The sequence below is a fragment of the Herpailurus yagouaroundi genome, unplaced genomic scaffold, assembly GCF_014898765.1.
Source record: "Herpailurus yagouaroundi ecotype Mexico unplaced genomic scaffold, PumYag 142, whole genome shotgun sequence".
In the NCBI taxonomy this organism is placed as follows: domain Eukaryota; kingdom Metazoa; phylum Chordata; class Mammalia; order Carnivora; family Felidae; genus Herpailurus; species Herpailurus yagouaroundi.
Window position 1 is genome coordinate 34,835,921 of NW_024412397.1, and position 13,590 is coordinate 34,849,510.

General features: G+C 37.0%; 1 non-coding gene across 1 annotated transcript; it reads right to left on the bottom strand.

Moving 5' to 3' along the window:
- Positions 1-13,078: 13,078 nt before the first annotated feature.
- LOC121033269 (U6 spliceosomal RNA) lies at positions 13,079-13,182 on the bottom strand. Its single transcript, XR_005791795.1, has one exon. It is a non-coding gene; the product is annotated as a U6 spliceosomal RNA (small nuclear RNA).
- Between the last annotated feature and the right edge of the window lie 408 nt (positions 13,183-13,590).

The following is a 13,590-nucleotide window of genomic DNA, read 5'->3' on the forward strand; positions in this document are numbered from 1 at the left end:
ATTATAATCAAAAATGAGAGGAAAATGAAAGAGGCTGCAACAGGCTAATGGGGTCCTAATAGAGGTACCTGGTCCAGACATAGTAGGGTAACAGGAAGAGCTTTCCAAAGGATGCCCAAAGGTAAACAGGAAGTCTTTACCATTGATCCTCTAGGAAGCCATGAATCTCTGGGTAGATTTCAGGTTCTTTGAATGGTGTCTGAAGTCTTCTCCATGAGCTACTAGAGTGGGTCTCCTTACTGGGGGGATGGGGGGGATGGAAAATTACCCTTATTGTAATCAGTGTCTATCCTCAATTATTTAACATCACATCTAGAGGATATCTTTAAGGACAGAAAGAGGCTGAATTTGAGACACATATAATATTGTGACCAATATGTGGGCCACGATATTGCAAAGCACAAGCATACATTCTCCTTCCTTTCATCTTCTCTGTGCCATTATAAATTAATTACAAGTAAAGATTGGGTAGTAAAGTTAGAAATTGTGTTTAAAACATCTCCTTGAAGGATTACAGAAAACTGAATTTCTAGTATATTTATTCTCCCCATATCTTTTTTTTTTTTTTTGATTTTTTTTCAATGTTTATTTATTTTTGGGACAGAGAGAGACAGAGCATGAACGGGGAAGGGGCAGAGAGAGAGGGAGACACAGAATCGGAAACAGGCTCCAGGCTCTGAGCCATCAGCCCAGAGCCTGACGCGGGGCTCGAACTCACGGACCGCGAGATCGTGACCTGGCTGAAGTCGGACGCTTAACCGACTGCGCCACCCAGGCGCCCCTCCCCATATCTTTTTTTTGAATATGTTTTTATTTTTGTCTTAAGTTCATTCAAAAACTGAGAGTATCATGTAGCAGGCAAAATTCAAATTATTGAAGGGCCCAAGAATAAGTAAAAAAACAATTGTTTCTTCCCATTATGTAACTTGCAGTCTAGAAGGGGAGAGAGAGGTAGCCAAATAATCACAAAGCAATGTAATGCCTGAGATGATATGGGAAGATTGACCCTATATACTAAGTGGCGGATTATAGTTCATGGACCTTTAAAAAAGAAACAGACATAAGCCAGTGTATCTGCTTTTGTTAAAAAGACTGCAAGCTGCCTTTCCAAAATATAGAGGTAATTCTCCACTGATAATTGGTAGAATCATTTACAGCTTCACAGACAGGGTAGGTGCCACCGTGGATCCTGTGATGATCCTGAACAGTGTAGGGGTGAGCGAGGTGATAGGTATGGCAAACAAAAAGAGGTGCCAAAATACTCCCTAATTGGACAGGATGCACGACAGACATATTTCAGGAGGCCCCTTATAAGTCACACAGAATTAAATTGCAAATGTCCTCCTTTCTTCACCAACCCTTAGACCTGATCTTTCTTATCTTCCATTCAAGATGAATGAAATGAATTTCTTTGGGGGCAAAGAGACTCCCTGCTCACTGGAACTAAGAAGACTGATGTCTCAGTGTTTGTACAAGCAGTCAGCAAAGGGACACAATCACCTCGAAATGTAAGTGTATCTGTGAGAAAGGGGAGTGCTCACAGAGAAGTCAAACTAGTATTAACTGTCACACAAGAACATGTAACAAGAGAAACTGTTCTGCATGATACTGTAATGGCAGATACATGTCATTATAATTTGTCAAAACACATAAAATGTACAGCATAAAGAGTGAAACCTAATGGAAACCAAGGACTTTAGTTAACAATAATGTATTAATGCTGACTCATCAATTCTAATAAATAAACCACTGTAGTGCAAGATGTTAATAGAGTAAATAAGGTGAGTGTTGAGGGAGTATATGAGAACTCTCTATACTTCTCCCCCAACTTTTTTTGTAAAATAAAATTCAGAAAAGTGTATTTTCTGAAATACTTGTTATACTGTACAGTGGTTATTCATATAATCTTGGTCTTCTTGTTAATCTATGAGCTATAAGACAGGGATCTATGTTTGTATTTTTTAAATTTTCTATTTAGCAACTTCATGAAAATTTGTTGCACGATAAAAAGAATTCTCAAGTTTAGGAAATACTTCTGCATTATAAAATATAACACTGAGATGCTTAGGAATTAGCAGGCCAAAGAAGAATGGCCACACTTTGAGTAGCAGTTCCAGGCAGAGATGACGCACTGTTCGAAGGTCTGGATGCAAAAGCAGGTTCATTTGACAATCGGATAAAGTACCTCTCCTTGGAGAAGGCCTATAGGGAAACTGAACCATGACCTTGGTCCATTGTTGTGGGAACATGCAAATGCAGCCTCGCATGGCCCCATACTCAACGTCCTGAGATAATCTTTCCTGCAATGTCTATTTAACGATATTCATCTTACCGTCTTTGATTCTAGAAAAAAATTAAAATTCTGACAACTGAAAAAAAATGCTCTTTTACTTGAAGCAAAAAAAAAAAACAGCATCATGAATACCCTATTTAAATGCAAACTTTAGAAATTATATTTCAAATAGTCCTAAGAGGACTAATTAATAATTGTAAAGTGCTTTGAAGATGGAAAGTGCTAAATTAACGTCAATATTTATTTATTAATAATCAGAGGAGGTGATACTGCCATGTTGAAGTTGCCTCTTTTACGATCAAGTACCGACTACTACCATGATTTCACTCTCTTAATTGCCTTTTCCAGCCACTATTGCCATGTGGGAATTCCAGACTTTATGCTTGTGTTTAGTATTTTATTATTTAAAAAATATTGCCAGTTCTCTATCTATAACTGCCAGGAATTTCCTCATTTTGTGTGTAGAGAAGCTATTATGCATTAACATCAAAATTTGTGCGTCATATAAGCAGAAACTACACTTAATAGTTAACACTAAGCACAGTATCAACCACAGAGTACGAGCTGAGGAACAAAATTTTGAATGAATAAATGAATGAAAAACAAATTAACCCAGTTCCTTTTTATATATAAAGTGTAAATGCTGCCTTTGGCCTCACATCATATCTATTTGTATCACATGGGAACCTACTTCATATATTAACTGGAACTCAAAAATATGTTACTTTTTCATTTCTTGAATGCTAGGTTGCCGTCTTTTAGCAGTCCATATTCAAGTTGTGGTACTTCCAATGATGTTTAATGGTATGCCAGTGGAAAGAGAAGTTAAAAAAAAAGCTCAACAAATAATTAAAATATTTAAAAATGCCCAAATAACTGGCATCACTGAGCTCGAATGTCCAGGATTCTTGGCTTTCTAACTTTAGAGTTAGCTACTTTGTATTGTCCACAGTGAGTACCATTGCAAGAACTGCTGACACAACCTGGAGTCCATGGCTCCATTTCTACTTTACAATCTCCTACAAGCTACAAACCAGAGACAGGACTCTGGCCTGAGAGGTACTCATCTGGACCAGCGTTGGTTGTTAGTCGGAAATCGCAACCCATTCTTACAAGCAGCACATACATTTAGTCAACTGGACACAAGGACAAGGATAAGGGAGCTGGCAAAGGAACAGTAGATAGTCTGTAAAAATTCACTTACAATTTCAAGTTATAGTCTACAAAACCAAGGTTCAGATGAATAAAGAAGGGGAAGATTATGAAGAGGGACATGTGGACCAGGAGAGAAACACCAGTGTGAATATGGCATATCAGGGCCTCTCTGATCAGGAAGGCTGAGTATCCTGGCCCATTTATTGACTAAATAAATATATTTTAAACACCATGCACTCAAAGCTCTAAATTAGGCTTTATGGCAGATACACTTACACGGCGCTTTGAAGATTCAATTGTTCTCAGGGAACCTTCACAAATAGTAGTTAGGCTGAAACACTCAACAAATGAGTGACAATTCAGCCATTTGTTGAGCCATGCCATCTCAATGGGACTTGTGCTCAATTCTTTACCACATACTCAATTATTCCAGTAGATTTTATACATATAATAATTATATATATGCTACATTACATATTCACATACATACGAGGAAAAAAACAGCTGAAAAATTTAAAGGCACTTATACAGAGAGAGCAAGTACATCCCTCTTGATAGAAAACTGATTCTGAACAAAGCAAGAAACCTGTACAGTCATTCCCATTTAGGCAATTTAGAGAGTTTGCCAAGAGCTAGGTCTGCCTCCTCTGTGACCAACAATGTTTTGTGGTCTAAGACACCGTTCATTTATTACCATGTGACAGGCAAATGCAAATTCTACATGTTGGGAATACAACTGTAATGAGATCATCATTTATTCTTTTCATATTTGTAAATTTTATCTCATCTACCAGATAACTAGCTGCTAAAAGATGGGGCCAATTCTTGCTTATAACTTTTGCATACTGCCAGATACATACTCAAAGTGGACTACGGCTGACTGATGAATATAAAGCAAAGAGAAACAATACAAGGCAGTCTCTAGCTAAATTCTAACACTAGTGCAATAGATGCATGGGAAGCCAGAAGGAGAATTTCCAACTTTACTATTTTGAAGGATCTTAATGCCCCAAAATTTGGTACAGAATTATGGAATGAAGTTAATTTATATAAAACAAGTTAAGTCTTGAACCCGGCTCAAATTGTGCATGATGAAAACAATACTATTAAGCTTATTTTCCTGTCTTTGCCTTTCCCGCTTGAATGTTCAGCGCAACTTCCCATAGCAGTTGGGTGATTTCAATGACTACCTTCTCACTCCTTCAATATTCATTGCAAATATCCTTCAGGAAATTCTTGGTATCTTTTCACTGTCTACCACTTCTATTTCAAATTCCCTTGCTTTTCTCTTTCACAACCTATATATGCAATGTCATCAATACTCAGCACAGCCTTCACCATACTGCAGCCATCTCGGGGAACCCATCTGTGGGGGAAGGCGGGGCAGGTAAAGAGCATGGGGAAGTTACCTCAAGATGTCATCCAAGAAATTACTTGTGAATGATAACATTATGTCTCAACTATTACTGAGAAATTATTTTGAGATCAGGTTATTAGAGATTCTCTGGAATTTTATTTTTGAGGAAAACACTGTTCTAGTTTGAGGTAAATTTTTGCCTACATTAATAACTGCCACATTTTGCTCTACATTTTTCTCCTCTTCCTCGACTCATTATCACCACTCTTGTATTTACTATAAAATAAGATCTTTTACCCATATTGTGACATCCATTTTGCAATTTTGTAGAGGATGCTTCTTTCCAGAGGGAAATCAACTCTACTGAACAGCTGGATATTTTACTTCTCACATCTCTTATGTAGTCTCCTCAGTTAAATCCTCTTTTTTTTTTTTTTTTTTTTTTAAATTCCTAAAGCACTCCTGGTCATTCTCACATTGTCATTTTAAAGTTATGTGTCCTAGTAAGTACTTTGGATTTTCAAAAGAGTAAATGACAATCTTGAAAAACTTTCTTGAGGTCAGGAATTATGTTACATGTTTTCAAACTTTTGCCATTATTGGCATAGAACTAGGTGTATTAGAGATGAACAGATTTTATTTGATATTTGACTGATGGATTTATTGAATGGCTGAATCTTTATGGTAGAGACTATAGCAAAGACAATTCTTCTTTCAATTTGTTGTTGTTCTGTGCTTGGTAGATAGACAGTCTAAGCATAGTTACAATAGAATCCTGAATAGAGAGAAAGACTTCTAAGGAATAATATTGGATGCTATATGATAGAATGTATGATGGAAACAGTTTCTACCAAATTTTACAACTTCATATAGCTTAATAAAAATTTGCTTTTCTCTTACTTTTACAAAAGAAAACAATAAAACAACTTTCATTGCAAAGATACAGGAAGCTTGTACGGTCTCTCTCCTATACATACACATTTGGACACACACACACACACACACACACACACACACACACACCTCTATATATCAAACAGATACCACATGAAACACTAAGCATCTTTGTTGGGTCTTTGACAGCTAAATTAGATTAATTTAAGTTAAGTTAAATCAAATAACTTGCTTTGTATATTTAAGTTGCCATTCAAATAGTACAGATTCTTCTGCCTGTCATTTAGAATGAATTCAGTACCACAAGTTTTCCATTGAGTGAACAGAGCTAACTGAGGGCATCCAAGAAGAAACCTTCATAGATAATTGGCTAGCTCGGGGAGCTAGTGTAGCGGAACATGATTCCAGATTGAATCAAATTCTGGAGCTCTGTTGAAAAGAGGACTAAAGAATGGGGGGAAAACAAGGTTATGTGTCAATTAAAGAATGATTTGTACTTTTATTTTTATCAATATTTACTTCTTTGCCTGTAACACAAATGTCTTTATGAACATATTTAAGAAAACTTGGCTTCAGTTTTTTACATATTATGAAGTACAATAAGAGCAAATTTCTGTTCACTGGAAGAATAATGAATGCATAAATTAATCAGGATTCTATTTTCCTATTTAAAAAAAATGGAAAAAAAGTTAGCTTAATGGAGATTTTGGGAGAATTGTCACCATATCATTCATCAGGCACATAGCACTTCTACAAGGAAATTTACCTCTTATGAAATTTAACACATCACTGACAACATCAGAGATTAAAATGAGTTTTGGCGGAGGCGGGGGGTGCCTGGATCGCTCAGTCAGTTAAGTGTCTTGCTCTTGATTTTGGCTCAGGTCATGATCTCACTGTATGAGTTCAAGCCCCGCGTTGGGCTCTGCACCGACAGTGTGGAGCCTGCTTGGGATTCTCTCTCTCCCCCCTTCCTCTCTGCCCCTGCCCTGCCTGCTCTCTCTCTCAAAAATAAATAAATAAACTTTTAAAAAATGAGTTTTTGGTCCAAACAACTATAACTATCCTGGATGCTAAAAGTTGAAATAAAATTAAATTTAGTCAATCAATCAATTCTGTTTCATAACTGTGGATTTAACACTAAGATTAAAATTGTCCCTTTATCGTTTACCCCTCCTAACTTTCTGTCTCTCTCTTTCTCTCTACATACCTACCTATCCATCCATCCATCCTTTATTTTTCATCATAATTTATTCACATTTCTAAAAACACACTGCATTACTATCCATATTTATATATTTAAAAAATATTTGGGGGCTTCTGGGTAGCTCAGTCAGTTGAACTTCTGACTTCAGCTCAGGTCACAATCTAACAGGTTCGTGAGCTTGAGCTCCACGTCGGGCTTTGTGCTAATAGTGCAGAGCCTGCTTCAGACTCTTTCTTCCTCTCTCTCTGCTCCTCCCCTGCTCATGCTCTCTCGTATGTGTGTTCTCTTTCTCTCTCTCTTTCTCTCAAAAACAAATATTTTAAAAATTACATATGTCTGAGTGTGTGTGTGTGTGTGTGTGTGTGTGTGTGTGTGTGTGTTTTGGTGTCTGTTATTTGTCTAAAGCCACACAGTATCATCTCTGAAGACACAAAGACTTACCTATGAAAAGACATCTGAATGCTCCGTGAATGCAAGGATGTCTGTCATCACTTATGTTGCTGGTCTATATTATATGTGGTCTACATCACAATCATAAAACCTGCATTTCTGTTTTATAATCCTGAGGCTAGAAACATCTGCGATCAACTCACACTACCCCTCTTCTTTTTCACCACTCTGTCAAATGTGTACTTATCTTACTCTTCTGCCAGATCCGCTGAGGCCACTGCTTTATTAACCATTGAATTTTCTATAACATCTGCAGAATGAATTGTATATAACATGTGCCCATTGTATCTCCGATAAATTAATGAATCATTCATGTTTGATTTCAATGGATGGGAAGAGACTGAAATTTCAATTTGAAACATTCTATTTTTCCTACAGGTAAATGCTAATATCATAAATATGGAATAGCTTGAATATCTGATGCTACTCTCTGTACTATGTAGCAATGGGATGCTACCTTTCTCTAAACAAACTGAGGATTTACTTTTAGTGTATCTGGACCAAAGAATCTATGGTGGAAGACCTCCACCAGATTGCAGAGTCCTACTTACTGCCATCTTTGCAAGTGCTGCCCCTAAATTTAAGTTGTGCTATGCTCAGGCTGGTAGCCCTACTGCAGAGTCTCTCCCTTCCTCATAATTCATCCAACCTCACAATTCAAAGTAGGTTCCAATCAACCTAATCTGGGTTACGGGCACTGCAACCTATGTTGCATGCTATTGTTACAGGAAGACATTTCTTTCTGTTACTGTGTGCACCTAGAAGCTAGAAATGCAGGCATTTAACAGATTCTTAGAACTCTGAAGGTGATGACAGTGGGAAAACACACACACACACACACGCACGCACCAGCTCTTCTCAGTAGAAGAACTAAGCCATATATAACAATGGTTTGGAGATTCTCTCTAATAAGATGAGTGACATTAACCACAGAATGACCTTTCCTTTGGCAAAATGGCTAAATGGGAGACTTTATTGTAAATGAAATATAGTGTAGGTGTCTAAACAAACACATTAGTGAACAAAATGCTTTAAAAGGTATAGTTATCTTAAAAAAAAAATCCAGGGGCGCCTGGGTGGCGCAGTCGGTTAAGCGTCCGACTTCAGCCAGGTCACGATCTTGCGGTCCGTGAGTTTGAGCCCCGCGTCAGGCTCTGGGCTGATGGCTCGGAGCCTGGAACCTGTTTCCGATTCTGTGTCTCCCTCTCTCTCTGCCCCTCCCCCGTTCATGCTCTGTCTCTGTCTGTCCCATAAATAAATAAAAACGTTGAAAAAAAATTTAAAAAAAAAATAAAAAAATAAAATCCAGCACTGAACTGAAAGATCAGTGGTGATTCATGGTTTTTGATACTTTTCAAAGAGGACTGGAGGAGTGAAAAAATATCTTCAAGTTTCACTATGAGAAATCAATGGAAAGATTTGGAATTGTAGTTAGGTGAGATGATCTGCCAGCTGGCATAATTTGAAATATTTGTATTAAGGAAGTATTCTCATTTTATAGGCAAAGAGGAGTGATTAACAGGAACTTCTGTTCTGGCCACCTTCAGCACACTTTCAATAAATCGAAACTATGTCCTGCCATGAACCATGATAGAACTAGTTGGCAAGCTATTATTATTTCTCATCTTAACATGTGCTCCCCAGTGAGAGTAAGCATTGCCTTGATTTTGTGGGTCCAAGGGCTAGGATGGAAAAAAAATAAACCACCATCATAAATATATTGTATACTTTCAGTTCCAAACAATTATAATGCCACTTACAAAATATCGTCATTTATTTTTTCTGTACCACCACTCCGTTGTTAAGTATACATATCTCTCTCCTGCCATATAACAGGTTTCTTTGAGGGTAATGCCTTAGTCAGTATCAAATTTTCCATAACTTTTACTATAATGCATTGCATAGCTTATGTCTATTAGATCTTTGAAAAGCACATAAATCATATTTGATTTTCAATGGATAATATATAGGGTGAGACTCAGATTTTAATTTCATATATTCTATTTTACAAAGCATCACTGTGTAAAAAAGCACAGCTGAGAACTCTAGCCCTTAACTCTGATAATCATGTAGGCCACTTTCAGTTGACTTTTTCCGATCTATTTCTCCCTGCTCCAGTATTCTCCAGCCCTTCACATACCTCGTATTGCAAGTATTTGGCTTTGACCAACGGTTTTTCTCCTTAGATGCTATCCAGTATTTGATTCTGGCTTGATGCCCAAAGCTCAAATTAAAGAAACTTCTTTTGCTCCTTCTCCCCATCTATGTTGGATTGTACCCATCGGTATAATCTTAAAAAAGAAAAGTTAAGAAATATGGACTCAAAAGTGTTTTGGACATGTGATTGTGTACAGGACAAACAAGGTTGATATAAATGAGAAGACGATTCAAATGAGGTATCAGAGGGAGAGGAATGCTGAGGTGTATAACAGGAACCAGACTGCATCATGAATACCCTGGGAGTTTAGGGAGGGCAAAAGCAGTATGAGTTAATGAAAGCAGGTGGACAGAAGGGAGGTTTGGATGGATTATAAAAACCGTGCTGCTGTCGACACCGGACATTTGGAGTAGGCACGATTTTACACACCCAACATAGGATGGATGTAAGCACCAATAAATCACCCAAGAGCACTTGTGAAAATATTTTTCAGAAGCACCAGATGTATTCTTACAAGAACTGAGGAAAACGACTCGAGGGATAATTATAGATGCAGGAAACTACAAGAATAAAACTTGAATTCAAGATTCTTTGAGATACAACATCTTCTAAAATGCAAACAGAAAACCTACTAAAATTCTTTAGCTTTTCTGATAATTACTACTTTTATTATATTTTTTAGTTTCCTTTTAATTAAGTCATTGCAATTAGATACACTCAAAAACAGAATTCTTAGTTTAATAATGGAATTGTGTTTTGGCTATTATATCCAACTTTTCCCAAGACCCAGTTATATATATGTTATACATATAAATATCAAGAGAATATATATTTATCAAGAGAAAGTTCTATTGATTCAAATCCTGACTTACATCCACCTTCTATTTTCCTATAATGTTCTTTTCAAATAGCTTAAAAACCACGAAAAGATGTCAATGTGCCTTGTTTCCAGGAAGAAATAAAAATATCCACCTGTGTTCCAGCTATCCCAGCTCATCACACGTGGCCCTCAATGAGAACATACTGGATGGCACTGCAGATGCGCAAAGTGCAACGCAGTCCTTGGTGTTCTGCAAGTGCACAGGGTGAACTCTGGTTTAACATGGTGATCAAGTTCTGCATTTGCCTCTACTCCTCATTAAAATTAAAGAGAATACAAACAGAATTAAACCCATAAACCCTAACAGGAAAGAGAATGGGAGAAGGACCATAATTCAACATTAGATTTCAAAGCATTCTGGAGATGAAAAATGGATGAGAACCATCCAGTTACACAAAGAAACCAGAGGAATCTGCAGCCCAAAGTTAACACAGTAAAGGATGGCAGGGAAAGAGGGAGCTAATCTTCTAGGCAGAACTCCCAAAATGTCTGGAATAAAATCAATGAGAATGGAGGGTAGAATTATGAACGTGAGCCAAAATTGGTAGAGAGAAATAGAAAGTCTAACTGAAATTCTGTGTCTAGATTGAGAAGCCAATCACCTCCCTCCTCTTCTCCTCACTCTCCTATATTTCAATATGGATATAACAAGAGTACAAGAAACCTCACAATGAATCAAGGCAAAAGAAAATAAAGCAAAATAATGATCACCCTAACAAAAATAATGACCCCAACATTAAGAAATATAATGGATTGAGTGGATAGAATTAGGACTACTAGCTGGGTGCTGGCACCAGAGAATAAATTCCTTCCCATTTTAGTAATCTCTTATCAAAAGCCTGGATCCTCAGTGAGTCAAGTGCAGACCTGGCCAGGTTAGCCTCCTGACTCAAGGGAAATTTTTGTAAGGAAAACAAGCATGCAAATACAGCAGAAAAAAATCCAATCCGCTCCCTGGAAAAGTCAACTCAGTACTTCCTGTTTTAAAAATGTGCAAATAACTTATAATCAGTCGGGCATATAAAGAAAAATAACAGTATTAAAATGGCAAAATAAACAAAATATTCCCCGTGAAAACAGAAGCAACTCGTTGAAGAGAAGAAACTTGAAAAAAAATCTAATCAGTATTCTCAGAGAGATTTGAAAGATGATACCAAAACCAAACCAAAACCAAACACAATCAGATAAAGTCAAAGAACTCTGCATATATACACAGCAAAAAGGATGAAGAAATAGAAAATATGTGGTAAAATATAAAAGGAATAAGAGGACAATCACATATCCCAGACATCCAACAAATATGAGATATGGAAGGAGAAAACAGAAAAAAGAGGGAAGGAATAAGCAAAATAAAACACAGGAAAATTTTGCACATGAATCTATTTAAAGAGTACCCTGCTTATACACAAGAATGGGTGAAACAATACCTACTCTAAACATAACATCATCAGAACGTAAAGAGAAAACAAACAAACACAGAAAACAGCCAACTCAAATTTTGAGTTGCTGTGGCAGAAGATTGAGAGTTGAACAGTTCGATGCCCAGATCTGACAATGACTTGCTTCCCTGCTGCTCAGTTCATTGGCCAAAGCTAGCCTCTTGGCTTCCCCAGCCACAAGGGGTACAAAGTTCAATAATTCCATGTGCAAGGAATGAAGAGGGAGGAAAAATCATTTGTGAACAGCACCAATGTATGCAACAATTGCTTCTACATACTTTAAAAAAATTTTTTTTTTTTAAATTTTATTCATTTTTGAGAGAGACAGAGAAAGACAGAGCATGGGTAGGGGAGGGTCAGAAAGAGAGACACACACACAGAAATCTGAAGCAGGCTCTGGGTTCTGGGCTGTCAGCACAGAGCCTGACACAGGGCTCAAACTCACGGACCACAAGATCATGACCTGAGCCGAAGTCGGATGCTTAACAGACTGAGCCACTGAGGCACCCCTGCTTCTACATACTTTTATGAATAGTTTGTATATGAAGTTATTCTAGTACAATGAGGGTGAAGGCTGAGATGTGGAGAAACATAATAATTTTATACGAAAATCAAAAGATAAGAAAAGTTGGGTGCCTGGGTGGCTCAGTCTGCTGAATGTCTGACTTGATTTCGGCTCAGGTCATGATCCCAGGGTCACAGGATTGAGCACTGTGTTGAACACAGAGCCTGCTTAAGATTCTCTCTCTTTCTCCCTCTCTCTCCCACACTTTATGCTCTCTCTCAAATAACATAAAATAACATAAAATAAAATAATTTTTAAAAGAAAAGTTAAATATGAGATATATTTATACATTTTATTGTGCTAAAACATACATAACAAAATTTACCATTTTAAGAATTTTTAAGTGTATACAGTCCAGTGGTATTAAGTATATTCACATTGTTGCGTAACCATCACCACTGTTCATCTCCAGAATTTTTTCATCTTTCCCAACTAAAATTCTATACCCATTAAACTAGAACTCCTATTGCCCCCTCTCCCCAGCCCCTGATATTAATGCCTAAACATTCTACTTTGTGTCTCTATGATATGATTACTTTAGGTATCTCATGTAAGTAGAATCATATAATATTTGTCCTTTTATCTCTGGCTTATTTCACTTGGCATATGTCTTCAAGGGTATTTCATGTTATAGCATGTGTTAGAAGTGCAATCTTTTTTAAGGCTGAACAATATTCCATAAAAATATACAATGCTTCATTAATTTGCATGTCATCCCTGAGCAGGAGCCATGCTAATCTCTGTATCATTCCAATTTTAGCATATATGCTGTTGAAACAAGTACTAAAGATTTAACCAACTGGAAAACTAAAATATTAACTAAGGGTTCAGTAGAGGAGGGGATGTTGGGGTTATATAAGTGAGCTAAATGTTCATCTTCAATAGACAGGAAATGATAATGCCTATGTTTCATAAATCAAGAAAAAGTCATACCAGCACGTTGTTTACAGCTAGGATGTAACCTCCATAAGATGCAGCATTTTAAAAAATAACAAGAACAAGGACTAGGTAATTGGAGAGGTAGAGCAAGGGAGAGGTATGGTTTTACAGCATTCTGCATTGCTATTGTTGGTTTTTAATCTTTATGTATAATAATCTAATAATAAAAAGTACATCAAACAACAGTACTACTTACTGACCAGAACTGTAACCCAGAAATCCTGACATTTTAATAGTGTCTACTTTTCATTGG